The sequence below is a fragment of the Meriones unguiculatus genome, chromosome 3, assembly GCF_030254825.1.
Source record: "Meriones unguiculatus strain TT.TT164.6M chromosome 3, Bangor_MerUng_6.1, whole genome shotgun sequence".
NCBI classification, from domain to species: domain Eukaryota; kingdom Metazoa; phylum Chordata; class Mammalia; order Rodentia; family Muridae; genus Meriones; species Meriones unguiculatus.
Window position 1 is genome coordinate 9,263,113 of NC_083351.1, and position 16,381 is coordinate 9,279,493.

The following is a 16,381-nucleotide window of genomic DNA, read 5'->3' on the forward strand; positions in this document are numbered from 1 at the left end:
GAAACTTAGTTGACCCGTCCAGCAAAATGCAGATGTCCTTGAAATGTCTGGGCTCAGACAATTGTCTCCTTACAAGTTATCCCGGAGATGTCTGGGTCCAGACAACTGTTTCCTGACAGCAGAGGCTGTTCAGCTATTGGGAAGTCCCAAGTTCCCCTGGGGCCTGGGACTTTGAACTTCAGTTTCTCCCTGTGATTAAACGGAGTCTGAAAACGAAACGGTGGTACTTAGAACACGTTTCTTTTGCTTGCTCCCAGCATTAGAAAGCAGGCTGAGCAAATCCAAAGAAGCAAGCCAGCAAGCAGCATCCCTCCGCGGCCTCTGTGTCGGCTCCAGCCTCCAGGTTCCTGTTTGGTGTGAGTTCCTGTCCTCACTGCCTTGTTGCTGAACTGTTGTATGGAACTGTGTGAAATCGACTCTTTTCTCCCCAAGATGCTTCCGGTCATGGTGTTTCGTCACATGCTGAGTAAGCCTAACGAAGACAGAGGGTTCTGACAAGTAAGAGTTCAACTTACAGACATGCAGGTGGGAGCAACTCTGTCCGCAGGGTGGACGTTTTGTAGTATTTTGTCCAGTGGAAGTGACAGGGAGGCGCATGAACAGAGAGCTGAGTCTCCAGCGGGGCTCTGGGGTCTTTGTAGAAGTTTGTCCAAGTCTTCACTTTGTTAAAGCTACCCGATAGTCCCTCTGACTCCAACATGCCATTGGGCAAGGTCCCGAGTTCCTAGTCACTGCGAGGGTACAGTGTTCAGTTCACACTCCAGCCAAGGGCCAGAGAAGACATCTTGGAACAAAAACAGACAGCCACGGTGCTTACCTGGTGTGTGTGACACCCTGGACTCAAGTCTCAGCAGCACACAAATCACACAAAAGCCAGAATGACATGTGGCCAGCAAAGTGATTGGAGCCCAAAGCCAAGATGGAAACAAATAAAGAGATCTCCCTGCAGGGGCAGTGACCTCAAGATGTGTTAATTCCTCTCTCTATTACCAGCTCTTCACTGGTGGCCTCTAAGAGTGACAGGTCATTTTTCTCAGGGATTTGTCCTTCTAAAGACCAGAACCCATGTTCTCATCATTCCCTTGGAGTCCTTGAACTTTTGAAGGTCAATGGAGCATCATGGAAATCCTCAGCCCTGACTGAGCTGCTTCCTCCTATGAGGATGCAGGATTAAATAGAATCGCGAGCCTCCTCCATGGCGAGATGACAGGAAGAAAAATGTCATCGTGGCCTTGAGAATTTTATTTTTCTCTGATACAGTAAGATGGGAGTGACCTCAGCCATGAGCCAACAGAACCAATTGGCAGTGGCATTGGTCACAAATCATGACCTGACATTTATTGCAGCCAGGATCCTGGCAGATGGATTATTTAGGAAAAGGAGTGAAACTAAGATGGCCAAGCCGCTGCATCTTGAAAAATAACACCCGTGTCACTCATCATTCTGATGGAAGAGGGGTTCAGATTGGGAAAGGGGAAAAGCACTGTCAAGTGTAGGTCTTGTGGGTACTTCAAGGGACAGCAGCGGCTCTTGTGTGGCATCTCTGATCAATTGTTCCTATGAAAATCTGCACCACCCCAGAGCTCTATGCCTCCAGCTGGGTGGCTTCTCCCTGGGCTAATGAAAGCAGAGCCAATGTCTCTGCTTTCAGGGTGGGCACTGATGGATGAGCTTCCCTGTGAATGCTAAGCTCCTTGCTCCCCCCACCCTCATCCTCCCCCCGAATCCCATGAAGCCCTTCACTGTGGCACATGTAAGCCCTTGGGAGGAGTCTAGCCTCTCTTCAGGGAGACACCGGCCTCCTTACTCCTTTACAGTCCACGGCTTGAAGAAACGTTCAGGAGGAAGCCTGAGGCCTACAGTGATTCCTCCTCAGCGCAGGGAGGAGGCCCGTTATGGCAGTCTACAGGCAGTGACATGATACCTGAGGGACTGTGGTTTTCAGTGGCATGTAGGAGTCAGATAGGCCCAGCTTAGAGGTGATTCACTGAATCTGAACTCTGATTTAACTTGGTTGCGTCAATGGCCCTCTGTGACATGGCTGTCCTTAAAAGGCTTGCATGGCTGAGTGTGCTAGTCTTCTTGGGGGCCAGGACAATTACCCCTAAATGGGCAGCTTACTCACAGGCCTGTATTTCCCCATGGTTCTGGAGGCTGAAGTCCAAGATGGCAGAGTTGGTAGGGCTAGTTGCTGAGGAGAGCTCTTTTTGGCTTGCCAATAGCTACCTTCTTGCATTGTCTTTGCATATATATATATATATATATATATTTTAATGCAGGGACATCTCTGTCCCTCTTCCTCTTCTCATACAGATGTCGACATGATTGGCTCTGACCCACTCTTAGACCTCATGAAACTTAATGGTCTTCTGATAGACCCTGCCCCCAAATCATATCACACAAAGGCAGGTAGGGTGGGATTGGGATTTCCAAGGGAATTTTGGAGGAAATGCAACAATCAATGTACAGATAAAAGGGGGGGGGCTTGACGCCTTTGTGGAGCATGTTAGTCACTGGGAAATGCCCCGTTCCCACTTGAAGAGCTATGAGCTTTGAGATAACAGCTTGTCACTGTAGCTGCGTCCCCACTGTGTGTTGCGTGGGAAGGTGCTCATGGTCTTTTCCACCAGGTGCCCTTCCCCCACTCCATTGTAATATTCTATTACAATCATTAATTCATTGTCTTTATGTGTACATGAATATGCGCACACATAGGTGCCAGGATGCACGCGTGAAGAACACAGGACAACGTACAGGAGTTTGTTCTTTCCCTCCACCATGAGGGTCCTGGGGACAGAACTCAGGTCCTCTGGGTTGGCAGAAGTGCCTTCACCCACAGAGCCATCTCATCAGCCTCCACTTTGTTCTTTGAGACACAGTGTCTCACTGGCCTGGAACTGACTTTGCAGTGAATTTGTGGAACCCTCCACCTCTGCCTCCCCAGGGCTTGGCACACCATACCTGGCATTCTTATCTTTCAGATTTATATGTATCAGGGTTTTTTTTTTCCTGTGTGTATATTATACAACATACAAATGCAGTGTCTGAGGAGGCCAGGAGAGAATATTGGATTCCTTGGAACTGGAGTTGCAGACAGTTGTGAGTCACCATGTGGGTGCTGGGACTTGAACCCAGGCCATCTGGAAGAGCAGCCAGTGCTCTTAACTGCTGATCCATCCCTCTAGCCCCTGACTTGAGTGTGTGTGGGTGCTGGGGTGTTGCATATCACCTGAGGCTCAGCCCTCTGCACTCTGACAAGCCCTACCTCAGAACCCAGCTTTTAATTAAGATTTTGGAACTTGATGCCGCAGCTGACAACCCAAATTTCGCCTCCAGAACCCACATGGTGGAAGGAGAGCTCCAGCTCCTGAAACTTGGCCTGTGACCTTAGTCCACATGAAGCGGGACAAATGCCCACACTCTTACGCATGCCTCCTAGAGACAATAATAAAAATGAAAATTAAAAAACTAACTATTGATAGTGTACTCATTTGCAGGTTTTTTATTTATTTATGTATTTATTTTTGCATTACTCTGCTATTTGTCCTAGTGCTGAGTTGCTTGTCATTTCCTTCAATTTTGTGTTCCTGACAGGTGCCTGGCTTGCCTCACCTATAACCAGTGAGTCTCAAAGCTGTGACCCTTTAATACAGTTCCTCATGTTGTGGTAACCCCCCTCCCCTGCACCATAAAATTATTTTGTTGCTACTTTATAACTATGATTTTGCTACTATTATGAATTGTAATATAACTCTGATATGCAAAGATACCTGATATATAATCCTCAAAGGGGTCACGACCCACAGGTTGAGAACCACTGTCCTGGAAGCCCACAGCTCTTGGCTTCTAGATCAAAACCTGACATTGCAGGAGGTCTGGGGAGTAGAGATGGCTGGCTCTCTCACGGATGTCAGAGCTGTCGTCTATGAGGTTGTGAGGTCAAATCAGAGCTGAGAAACAGATGGTGTTAACTTGGGGTCTAAAGGAAAGGCAGGAGCCTGGCAGGCAAACCACAGGTGCTCATGTGCCATGCTCAGAGGGGGTGGGCAAACAGGATGGCACCGGAGCCACTGTGCCATGTGCTTCCGTTAATAATGAATACTTGCTAAAGTTCTGCCTGAGCCTGGGACCGCCTGCCTTTAACTGCCCAGCATGGCAGCCCACACCAGGACTTGTAAGCCTGAGAGAAGCAACTGGAGCACAGAGAGATGCTGGTGCATTGGTCATGATGCTAAAGCATGCCCCCAGGTGTCTTCCACCCATAAACGGCCATTTGGCACCCAGTAGATAAGGTGGGGGAAAGCACAAAAGGCCACAGGGGCTCAGAAAAGATGCATCCAGCACAGGCTTCTATTTCAGGGCCAACAGTGCTAGCTGCTGTGTAGAAAGCAAACTGTGCAATTGCTGCTTTAATAACATGCCTGGCGGCACAGCCAAGAACCCAGAGAATCCTGGCTTATGTTTGGAAGTTTCTGTGGAGTCAAGTTCCTAGTCCCAGAATCCCTTGCGAGCTTACCACCCAGTCTGCCTAGGGCAGCCTTGGATTATGCCCAGATAGTTATATTAAGACCTCTATGACGGTCCAAGACATACCACTGCACTTTCTAGCTGGCCAGCGTGTTCTGGGAATCCACTGTCTCTTCCTTCCCAGCACTGAGATTACAGGTGATCCACCACACTCACCTGGCATTTATTTGGGTTCTGGGAATCCAAATTCTGGCCTTCATGCTTTTACCCGATGAGCCATCTCCCACAGTCTCCACCGCAAACACCCTGCCTTGCACTTGAAGGGCATTGGTTTGGGCAGTAAACAGCAGTCCCCCTAGTAACAAAGAACTGAGCCTACACTTGATGAGCCCAGACTAAACCCACACTTGATGAGGTAGCTACTCAGCAGCTCCTTAAAGGAAACCCATCCCAAGAGAAAACAGCCTTGAGGCCTCAGCCAGATCCCATTCATCTATCCGTTAGTGACGAGGGTCTGGTCTACAAAACTCACAGGAAACCCATGGAGGGATCCTGGACTTTTCACTGTGTTCAGGAAAGACTTGGAAAAAACATTGCTGAGATAGGTAAGGCTCGGCTTTCAGAACAGCTTGCTCCTCCAGGGGAAAGCCTTTCCCAGGAGCGGTGACCTGGTAACAAAAGCTTTCCCGGTGAGCACTAATGTATCACCCCGGTTCAGGTTAATGTGTGAGCTGGACAAGTCTGTTTTAGACAGCTGGAAATAACAACAGCAGCCTCTCAGTGGCCCTGCTGCTTTGGGGTAAGAATTATTCAAGTTGCTGTATGTCCACCCACACCATCAAAAGCGGTGTCTGCACACTTGTGAAATCACATGGAAGGCAGACATAGGCGATTGTGAGCTTGAGGCCAGCCAGGGCTACACAGAAAGACATTTTCTCATAGAACAAAAAAAAAAAAAAAAAAAAAAATTAGGAGGCCAAGGTAAACCGTAAAGGCTCAGTCGATAAAGTGCTTGTATACAAGCCTGAGAACCTGAATTAGGTCCTTAGAACTCATGTAAAAACAAAAACAAACAAAACCAAAAACATGTTCTAGGAAGACAGAGATAGGTAGATCTCTGGGATTCCCTGACCAAGCTAGCTCAGGCTAGTGAGTGTCACAAAAACACCCATCCCCCACAAACAAAACATAAGCCTCAAGGTAGACAGCACCTATAGAATAATACTGAAGAGGGAGAGCGGGAGAGACAGACAGAGAGGGGAGGGGGAGGAAGGGATGGAGAGAGGAGAGAGGAATTTTGGTTGAAGCGTCTTGATCCATAGGAAGACACAGAGACTGAATGCCCACTCCCAGAGAACATCACAGGCAGGCCTCCAGCAGACACCCTAAAGCCTCACAATTCTCTCTCCACCTTTTATAGACGTGACCACTATCCTGATCCCCAGGGCCGTGAATCCACGGCATTCAAAAGGATGGAACTCAGTGGAGCTGCACATGTATTTAACCTGGCTTAATTCCTCAGCCGTCCTTGCCATCTGCTCACTCTCATCCTGACTCTATTCCGTCTTATGAATATTCTCATCCATTTTGTTCTGCTGTGGTTCAAAGTTTGGCTTATTTTTGGCTTGAGGCTGCTATGAATAATGAATGGTTCCGGGAATGTTCTGCTGATGTCCTTGAGCTCTCTTTTGAACATACCTAGGAGACTTGCTGGGTGTTCTAGTTTTATTATGTTGCTGTGAGAAAACATCGACTAAAAGCAGCTTGGGGGAAAAGGGGTCTATTTCAGCTCACAACTTACAGTCCATGACTGAGGGAAGCAGGGGTTGAAGCAGAAAACACGGAAGAAGACTATTTGCTGGCGTCCTCAAAGTTAGTTTTCTTACATAGCTCAGGACCTCCTGCCTGGGGAATCACACCCCCTACAGTGGGCTTGTCCTGCCTACATCAATTAATTGTCAAAACAGTTCTCACAGATCAATCTGATCTGAGCAATCTCTTCATTAAGATTTGCTTCTCAGGTGACTCTGGGCTGGGCCATGTTGACAGTTAAAGCTCACTAGAATGTAGAGTCACAGGGTAGGGGATGTCCAACTCTAAAATAAAGTGACATTCAGCTTCCTAAAGGTCCCACTGCTGTATCCTTCCCCCAGCCACATGGAGAGTTCCCATTGCATTGCACCTTTGTAAACGCCCAACAATGTCAATCTCAAATGCTGGCTATGATGTGGACGCATGTTCAGAGTCCGTTGTTATGTTAATTTGCTTTCCTTATGAATACTGAAAGTGAGCATCTTTTCATATTTGTCCATTTTAAATACGATGTGTTAATCAGCTTACCATTACTGTATTAAAATACCCAAGGTAATTAATTATTTATCAGGAGACTGCTTTTATTTTGACGGCTTTAGAGGTGACTTCATGATTGGCTGGCCCCAATGTTTGATTTAGACCTATTGTAAGGTAGCATGTCATGAAAGAAGAGATTGCTGGAACAAGTCTGCTCAGCTTGTGGCCAGATTGCAATGAGGAGGTAGAGGAATAGACCCAGATGCCACAGTCTCCTTTATGGTCACTTTGCCAGTGACTTCAAGACTTCACATTAGGCTACCTCCCACAGTTCCCATCACCACCCAGTAGCACCAAGCTAGGGAGAGAGCCTTTAACATGGCCCTGGAGAACATCTCAGAATCAAATAGAGCATCATTCTGCAAAGTGCCGGGTTTCTTCTTCACGGTTCAAATGAGTTGTCTTACTGCTCAAGAGGAATTATTTCTATGAGAGTATGGGTCTGTCCTACATAGCATCAACTGTTAACTTGACCCATCCTAGAGCCAGCTGAGAAGACAGCCTCAATTGAGGGATTGTCCAGCTTGGCCTGTGGGCAGTCTGTGAGGAATTGCTTTAATTGTTCATTGTTGTAGATAGCTAAGCCCACTGTGGCTTTCACCATTCCCTAGGAAAGTGGTCCTGGGCTGTCTAGAAAGTTGGCAGAGCCCGAGGAGCCACTAAGCAGCTTTCCTACATGGTTCCTGCATCCAGGTTCCTGCTCTATGTTCCTGACCTGGATTCCTCCAGGGATGGGCTATGATGGGGTGGGAGTTCTAAACCAGATAAACCTCGCTTCCCTAGTTTTGATCTGAGTGTTCTATTACAGCAACAGAAAGGGAACTAGGGCAGAAATTTCACCCCTCTATCACGGGATGAGTGGAAGAGCAGACTGCAGGATGGGAGGGCAGTGTTTGCGTCTGTGTGCACCAGTGCACTGACCGCCGCATACACTGGTGGGGGCTAGAGATTCACACAGGTATCTTTCCCAATCGCTCCCTGCCTTGTGTTTGCTTTTGAGGCAGGGTCTCTCCAAACCTGGCGCTCACTGGTAGCTAGGTTGACGGTGAGCTTGGAGAAGCCTCCTATCTCTGCCTGCCTGGGGCTGAAGTTCTAGTTGCGTACCACTCTGCCTGGCTTTTTCTATGGGTGTTGGGGACTTGAACTCAGTTCCACATACTTGCACAACAGCACTTTATCTCCCTAGTCCCAGAGGAAGTTCTTCATGTTGATGTCTGATTAGTCAGTCTTTTTCTGTTTGGGCAGTGCTTTCTGTATCTTATTGAAGAAGTTTGTTTTAATCTACCAACAAACTGTTCTCTTTCATTGCCAAGGAGCTGGGTTTAGATTTTACATGGAATCCATAAAAGTTGAGGGTAAAGAAGTCAGGTTTTTCAACTTTTTATAAGGGTTTCCAACTGATTAAGCAGCATGGAGAATTTCCACTACGGGGTGTGTGGCATATTTTCATAATGTCATGGGGAATCAGCTTCCAGACCCTTACTGTCATCTTTCCTTTCATGACTCTTTGGTCCACTATTCCACTTTGTTGTTGCTGTTGTTGTTGTGTGTGTATGATGTGTGTACCTGTGTGGACATCTGCTTTTATGTGTGCATACAGTGGCTAGGACCTCCTACAGGTACTGAGATTACAGGTTTTCATATGGATGCTTGGGATGTGAACTCAAACCCTCATATTTACATATCAGGTGTTTCCCGGCTGAATCATCTTCTCAGTTTGGTTTGAATAGGAATGGGCTCCATAGACTCCTGTGTTTGAATGTTGGGCCATAGGGAGGGGCACTAGTAGGAGGTATGGCCTTGTTGGAGTAGGCGTTGCTTTGTTGGAGGAGGTGTGTCACTGTGGGGGTGGGCTTTGAAGTCTCCTATGCCCAAGCTATGCCCAGCGTGACACATAGTCTCTTCCTGATGCCTGCAGATCAGGATGTAGAACTCTCAGCTCTTTCTCCAGCACTGTGTGAGGTGGAAGTTTCTGGTTTCTTTGAAGACTCAGTTGGGTCATGTGATGTTTTGCTAGAAGCTGTCTTGTGAGAGTCATGTTATGTTTTGCTGGAGACTGGCTTGTGAGAGGGCATGTGATATTTTGCTGTGAGCTCTCTTGTGTGAGGGGCAGGGCTTTGGCCAACTGAGAACATCCATGAGTGACTCTGAGGAGAGGACATATATAGAAGCCCACATCACTTTTTGGATTGACATCACTGCGCTGATCTTCGTGCTTTGACACTTGACTTCACGGAGAGAAAGATTCCAGAGAACTTCTCGAGGTAATCCAACCGAGTCTTGCAGCTTTTGCTGACTTGTCCCGATCTTCTGAATCGTGCTGATTTGTTTTGCTGCTTGGGGTTGGCTTTTGGACTGGACTGGTGGTACCCGGACAATGAAGAGTGGACTCACCCCAAAGAACTACTTCTAAAAATAGTCTACAACCCCCTTTACCTAATAACCTTCTTTCTCCCCCACTTCTGGTCAGTGGGTGAAAGGAGGTAGACGTGTTGAAGAACCTTAAATAAAGTAGGCTTGGTGAAAAGTCTAAGTCTACAACCGTGTCTGCCTGCATGCCAACATATTTCCTGACATGACGATAATGGACTAAATCTCTGAACTGTCAGCCAGTCCCAGTTAGATGTTTTCCTTTATAAGAGTTGCCGAGGTCATGATGATGTCTCTTCACAGCAATGAAACCCTAACCAAGACAACAGTTTATGGGATTTCCATGATCACTCTGTCAAGCACAAATGTTCATGACTTTGCTTTTCTTTTTCAAGCCTCAGGTCTCATCGCTTCCACTTTCCCCTCATCCTGCCCTCAGGGGAGGCTCTTGACATTTTGCTATTATGACCTGCTCCTTAGTGGAACCCTTTATTATGTTAAGAAAGTTGTCCTTGGGAGCTGGGGAGAGTCAGAGGTTAAGTGTACTGGCTGCTCTTCCAGAGGCCCCAGGATTCAATCCCCAGCAACCTACAGGTGGTTCGTAAGGTCATAGCTCCAGTTCCAGAGGATCTGATACCTTCTGGCCTCCTTAGGCACCATAGTGCTCAGGCATACAAGCAGGCAACACACCTATACACATAAAAGTAAAATAAACAAATCTTTTTTTTTTAAATAAAGAAAGTTGTCCATTTTCTTTTATTTTATTGATACCTTTTTAAGGCCTGAACCAGGCCTTAAAGGCACATGAACAATTTTTGCATTATACCTTATTTTCTTTGTAGAAAATAAATATTGGTCACAAATGATCTGTCTGTGTCTCTTGGTCAGCATGTTAATTATGCTTAATTTTTTAGTAGATTGTCTAGTTTTGGGTTAGTTCTTCCATTTTCGATTGCATGTTTATTTTTCCCTGCAGTACATTCCTTTTTTTGCTTCATGTTTTGAAGCTTGTTGGACTGATAGTTTCATTATTATGAAAAGTGCTTCCGTCTGCCTCAGCTGCTTTTTATCTTCTGGATAGCAATAGACTCATCAGTTTTCTTACCTCCCATCTCCTCTTCTCCCCTTCCCTGTGCGTCTCTTCTCATCTCCTTTTCTTCTTCATTCTCTTTCCTTTCCCTCCTTTGCTCCCTTTCCTTTTTCCTCTCTTCTCTCCTCTCTTTCCCTCTTTTTCCTCCCTTCCCCTCTTCTCCCTTTTCCTCTTCTAACTCTCTCCCACTGTATCCTATCTTTGGAGACAGGGTCTTACTAGGCAGCCCATAATGGCTTCAAACGTGTGATCCTCCTGCTTCATAGCACTGTGTGCTAAAATTACAGCCATGTTCACCAGCCTGGCTCTCCACCAGCTTTCTTAATAATTCATTTCTCTCTCCTTTCCTGACATTTTTTTTGGATTATTTTTACACTCATTTTCTTATTAGCATAGTAAGATTATAAATTTTTAAATAATTTTCAGTGACTATTCAAGAGATTAAAATGTGCCCCTGACTTATCAAAGGTTCATAAAAATGAATACTTTTCTTTTTCCACGTGGACAATGAAAGGATCTTAGGCCATTCTAATTTCATTTACCTTGTTCTAATGCTGAAGCTATTTTTGTTCTGTATTTTATTTCTATAGAAATTTATATAGAATTTTATATAAATTTCTATAGAAATAAAATATATGTGGCACTTAAAATACCACAGTGAATTAATACTCTAGCATAGAATAAAATAATGTTTTTATATAATCTATAAGCACTGACATAATTAATATGCCTGTGTGTGCTGGGCCCACACTTCCAGCCTTCCTTTCTCTTTTTGCGATTGTCAGGTCTTTCCTTTGGGTGGTTATTTGAGACTGGAGGTACACTGCTTCTCTTCAGCTCCCTGTCTGATCTTGAGCACTGCTGGTTTCCGTATGAGACCTAACTAAGGAAGGCTGCAGACAGCAAACTTCCAATCTTAGCATTTTTCACATTCCCTGCTTGGCTACAAAGAGAATCACTTTCTTCTATTTTTCCACGTTTTCATGAACTTATTTATTTATGTTTGTGTGTGCTAATTTGCCCACTCATTCACTTATCTGTCCATTCACCCAGGCTGTGTGGTCTTTAAGCCCAGTACTTGGCTCCCTATCAAGACAGGGCATTAGTGGTGGTGTGAAGAAACCAGAGCCCTCTTACATGGCTGGCAGGGATGCAAAATGATGACACTGTTGGAAAGCGGGCAGTTCCCCAAATGACTAAACACAGAATTAGCACATGACCTAGAAAGTCCACTCCTTGATACACACCCCAGGGAAATGAAAATAAACGCCAGCAACAGAAAGTGGATGTGAGCAATCACAGCAGCATAAATAACATATAAACAGTAAGATGTAATATAAGTAACGCGACAGTCAGTGGGAGGAAGCAACCCGTATGTCCGGCATCAGACCAATGGAGAAGCAGAAAGGGGCTTTGTAAACACTGTTTTAGTCAGTGTTCTGTGCAGTGAAGTGATATCACGCCCAGGCAACTCTTAAAAAGGAAGGCATTTAATTGGGGCTGGCTTACAGTTTCCGAGGCTTAGTCCATTATCATCATGGAGCAGAGTACGGCTGCATCACGCAAGCATGGTGCTGGAGAAGCAGCTAAGATAGAGAGAACAGAGAGACAGACAGAGACACACAACTGACCCCTTGTGACACACCTTCTCCAACAAGGCCATACCTCCTAATCCTTCCAAGCAGTTTACCAACCGGGGATGAAGCATGTACATCAGTGAGCACTTGGGGGCCATTCTCATTCTAACTACTACACATACGTAGATGACTATTATTCATAAAGAAGAGTTTTTATGTGCTGCAAGGTGGGTAAACCCTGAGAACACTGCGTTAAGTGTAGGAAGCCAAACACAAGCTAACATATTGCAGAATTCTGTTCATGCGAAAAATCCAGAGCAGGGAAGTGAATAGATGTGGAAAAGTACGTGTTTTCTCAGGCTTGAAGGGAGACAGGGGTGGAAGGGCGAGACCTGAAGTTTGTAGCTTTCTTTCTTTGTCTGTGGCTGTAGACGTATGCTTTTTGTGTGCATAGATGCACTTGTGTATGGAGGTGAGTTAGTGAGAGAGAGAGAGAGAGAGAGAATGAGCGTGTCTGTGTATGTATGTGTGTGTGTATATATATGTGTGTCTATGTACATGTGATATATATGTGTGTGTGTATGTGGTGCATGTGTGTATGTATGTTGGCCCAAAATCAACCTCGTTTCATTCCTCAGGAGTCATCTACCTTGTTAATTGAGACAGGGTCCCTCACTAGGATCTGGAGTTTGCTAACTGCGCTAGAGTGGCCAGTGAGCTTTAGAGATCCACCTGTCACCACCTTCCACCACTGGGATTACAAGGGCAGCCTCCGTGCTGAGATTTTTACATGGGTTCTGGGGTCTGGGCTCAGGTCTTCGTGCAGCAAGCACGTTATGGCTGAGCTATCTCCCCAGCCTCCACGGATGTATTAATGCTATGTGTCACTGGTTGTGCATACACTAAAGCCACAGAACTATATACTTTAAGTAGAAGAATGATGTGGCATAAGAAATCTGTTGATAAAAAATGTAAGAGAACCTCCATCACTGTGATTCTCTAGACAACTAGAGTCATTATAGGACCTCTGTGGCTAAGCCGTAGCACAACTTCTCAGTGAGACAGGCAGTAGCTAGCTGGAAAGCCATGTGGCACGGAGGTAAATTACCTATTCCAAGCTATGCAACAAGGCAGGGGAATCTTGGCAAAGCACATGCATTTTTCTAAACTTGCATTTTCTTCCTCTGGAAAGAGGACCGTGAGCATGTGCTACCAAATGCGAATGTGCACAGACGTCACAGTACAGAGCAGAACAGTCCAGGGCAGAACAGTCCAGGGCAATACAGTAGTCCAGTGCAGCCCAGTGGTCCATGCTGTGCAGCAGCCTCAGTGCTCACAATGGTCCAGGGTGTGCTACCTCCCCCTCCCCCGCCCCTGCCAACCCACATTGGAGTTTGAATCTTATCATAAAGTATTAGGAGGGTAAAAACTTGATTTGACTATGGTGTTCAAAAGAGGCCTTTGGGCAGGAGCTAGGATTAGACAAAGTCATGAGGGCAGAGTCCTTGTGAAGGAACACTAGTGACGCTGTAGGAGGAGAGAGGCCAGGAAGACACATTGCCATGTATGGCTCACTGTGACAAAATATCTGAGCCGGCCAGCTTAGGGAGAGGCCCACCGTGGTTTCAGAGGTTCTAGTCTGTGGTGACATCACATTGGCTTATTTTGGCAAAGCAGTGCTTCATAAACGGTGTTGGGTAGAGAGAGGTGCTGACTTCCTGGCAGTAGAAAAAAGGAGAGGCCAGGGGTGAGGGAGGAAGGGACGGAGGGAGAGAAAGAGGAATGAAAAGAAGACAGGACAGTCTTTCGAAGGTCCTCCCCCAGTGACCAGCTTCCTCCTCCCAGGCCCCATTTCCTAACAACCCATCATCCTGTGAACTCCACAGTAGGTTGACCATTGAATATCTTGACATATTCATGGACCAATCGCCTCGCCATGACAGCATCTGCTGAGGGCCAGGCCTTCAATCTTTGAGTGAGATTTTGAGAGGGGGGCGCATTTGATAACTGAACCTTCACACAATTTGATGACCTGTACCTCCCAGGGACTCTGCCAGGAAGAAAGGTGTCACATGAGGCCCCTCCGCCTTCTGAGAACCCTGATCCAAAATGAAAATTCCTTTATTTAAAACACACCCTGGCTGTGCTACTGTGTTATTACCCACACCAAACAGACTGAGAGAGAAAGGAAATATCTCGAAAAAGCTGGTTCTAATCTCAGGGTCACGTTACTATAGACGTGGGTCTGCACACTGACTCGATCCAGGAAAAGCCATCTCCTTCTTACAAGCCCTAAGCGGACCTTAAACCCTTTTCGGCAGAACACGGCATTTTGAACTGGCCTCTCACAAAGGGTTCGGTTGGGCCCAAATGCTCTCCACTAGCACAATCCTCTTCCTCCTGCAGGCGCAGCTCTTCCGTCTTTTATAGCCTGCTCTGATGCTCCGTGCCTGAGAGAGCTATCAAAGATGCTAGTCCTCACACATGCTTCAATAGGAAGCTCCTCCCCAAGCCTGTGGTGCACTGTCTTGTATGTTTGTCCATGTTTATGGCCAGTAGCTCCTTATGTTTATCAGGGACAGACAGACAGATAAATGTTGCCTTTCCCAGCATCTCTTCTTTTCTCTCTTCTCTCTCTTTTCCATCTACTTGTGCCTAGAGTTGGGTATCAATTAGAGAGTTGATCCGTGTTCTAGCAAAAATAGAATAAGAGCCCTTGGTCAGTGAACTTCCCTAACCATGAGGCGATGATTAGGCCTGGGCTATGGAAAGAAAACTCTCTGCTTTCCTTTCCGAAGCTGTGTCTAACCCCGAACACATCCTTGTCTGTGAGGTGTAAGCTGTGCAGTAGGCTGGACCCACAGGGAGGAGAGCGCTGCTGCACCAGTGGACTGACCACGAGGCAAGGAGGTTCAGTGTTAGAAATCTGATCTATCGGAAACCCAGACTTCTTTAGATGTTGCTTACTGGGCGGAGAAATAGCTCAGTGCGTAAAAATGCTTGCTGTGCAAATACAAAGACCTTAATTTGACACCCCCCCTCCTCCCAGAGCCCATGTAAAAAGCTGGGCATAGTGGCAGGGTTTAGTAATCCCTTCACCAGGAAGGTGGAAATAGGGGGATTCATTGGGCTTGTTGGCCAGTTAACCTGGGTGATAGGATTTGGGTAAGGAATGTCCTCTATAGGGTCAAGTGTTGAACTCTTGGTCCCCAGTTGGTAGAGCTGTTTGGGAAAGTTGGGGGATATTTAGGAAGAGGGGCCTTAACAGAAAGAGTACATCAATGGGAATGAGCTTTGGGGGTTTATTGCCTCGGCCACTTCCTGTTGTTTCTCTTTGCTTCCTACTTGTGGATGGGATGTGATCTGCTTCCTGACTCTCAGGCAGCTCCAGCTGCCATGTTTCCCTGCTTTGATGGACTATCGCCCACCTGGCCCTGTGAGCTAAAATAAAAACCCTTCTTCTCTAATCTGCTCTTTAGCAGGGCAGTTATCACAGCAACAGAGAGGGAATTAATACATCAATACATTCAATTAAACAGTTAAATTCTGGGCCAATTAAAAAAAATCCTGTCTTAAAAAACAAGTGGTTGGCTGGGTGCCTGTAATCCCAGCACTCAGAAGGCAGAGGCAGGTGGATCTCTGTGAGTTCAAGGCCAGCCTGGTCTACAAAGTGAGTCCAGGCCAGCCACATAGAAACCCTGTTTCAGAAATCACCCCCCACAGAGAAGCTTTGTCTCAGAAAGCACCCCCCCCAAAAAAAAAACAAACCAACTGGTTAGCATCTGAGATTACCTCCATGCTTAAACAAACAAGCACATGCACACATATGAACATATGAACACATGTTCACACATACACATAAATGTTGGTGAATAAGTTTAAAATGTCAACACTGATAGTATAGGATTGGAAATCCATAGAACAGGGCTGAGACATCATCCCACATCCATGAAAATAGACTATATTGTGATATTGAAGCCACAGCAGGACAGGCTGGGTAGGACCTCGATCACCATATGCTGGGTAGCTCAGACAGCAGTGATTTTTTTTTCTTCCTATTCTGCCTGCTGGAAGTCTGAGCTGAGTGTGTCAGCAGAACCTGGTTCTGGTGAGGAAGTTCCCCGAAGGTTGCAGACTGCCTGCTTCTTGCTGTGTTTTGGTGGTGAGGAGAACAAGGGTGATCTCTTGCACCCTTTTAACAAGGGTCGGCACCCCACTTTTGAGGGCCCCATCATTAGAATCTAACTGGCCTCCCCAGTACTCTAGCCTCTAGCAGCCTAATAATTGGGGTTATGCTTTCAATGCACAGCACTGTGGGATGGGCATTCAGTCCATTGCAGAGGAGAAAAAGGTAATTTGAATAAACTTGTTTACAATACCGGGGGCAGTAGGAGCTGCCGCTGCTTAATACCAGATATATAAGCAGGCTCCTCAGAGACTAAAAATGCTGTGTATGTGCCTTAGTTTTGTTTCCTGCTGCTGTGACAAAACAGCCTGAAAAAAGCAGCTTAGAGGGAAAGGAATTTAT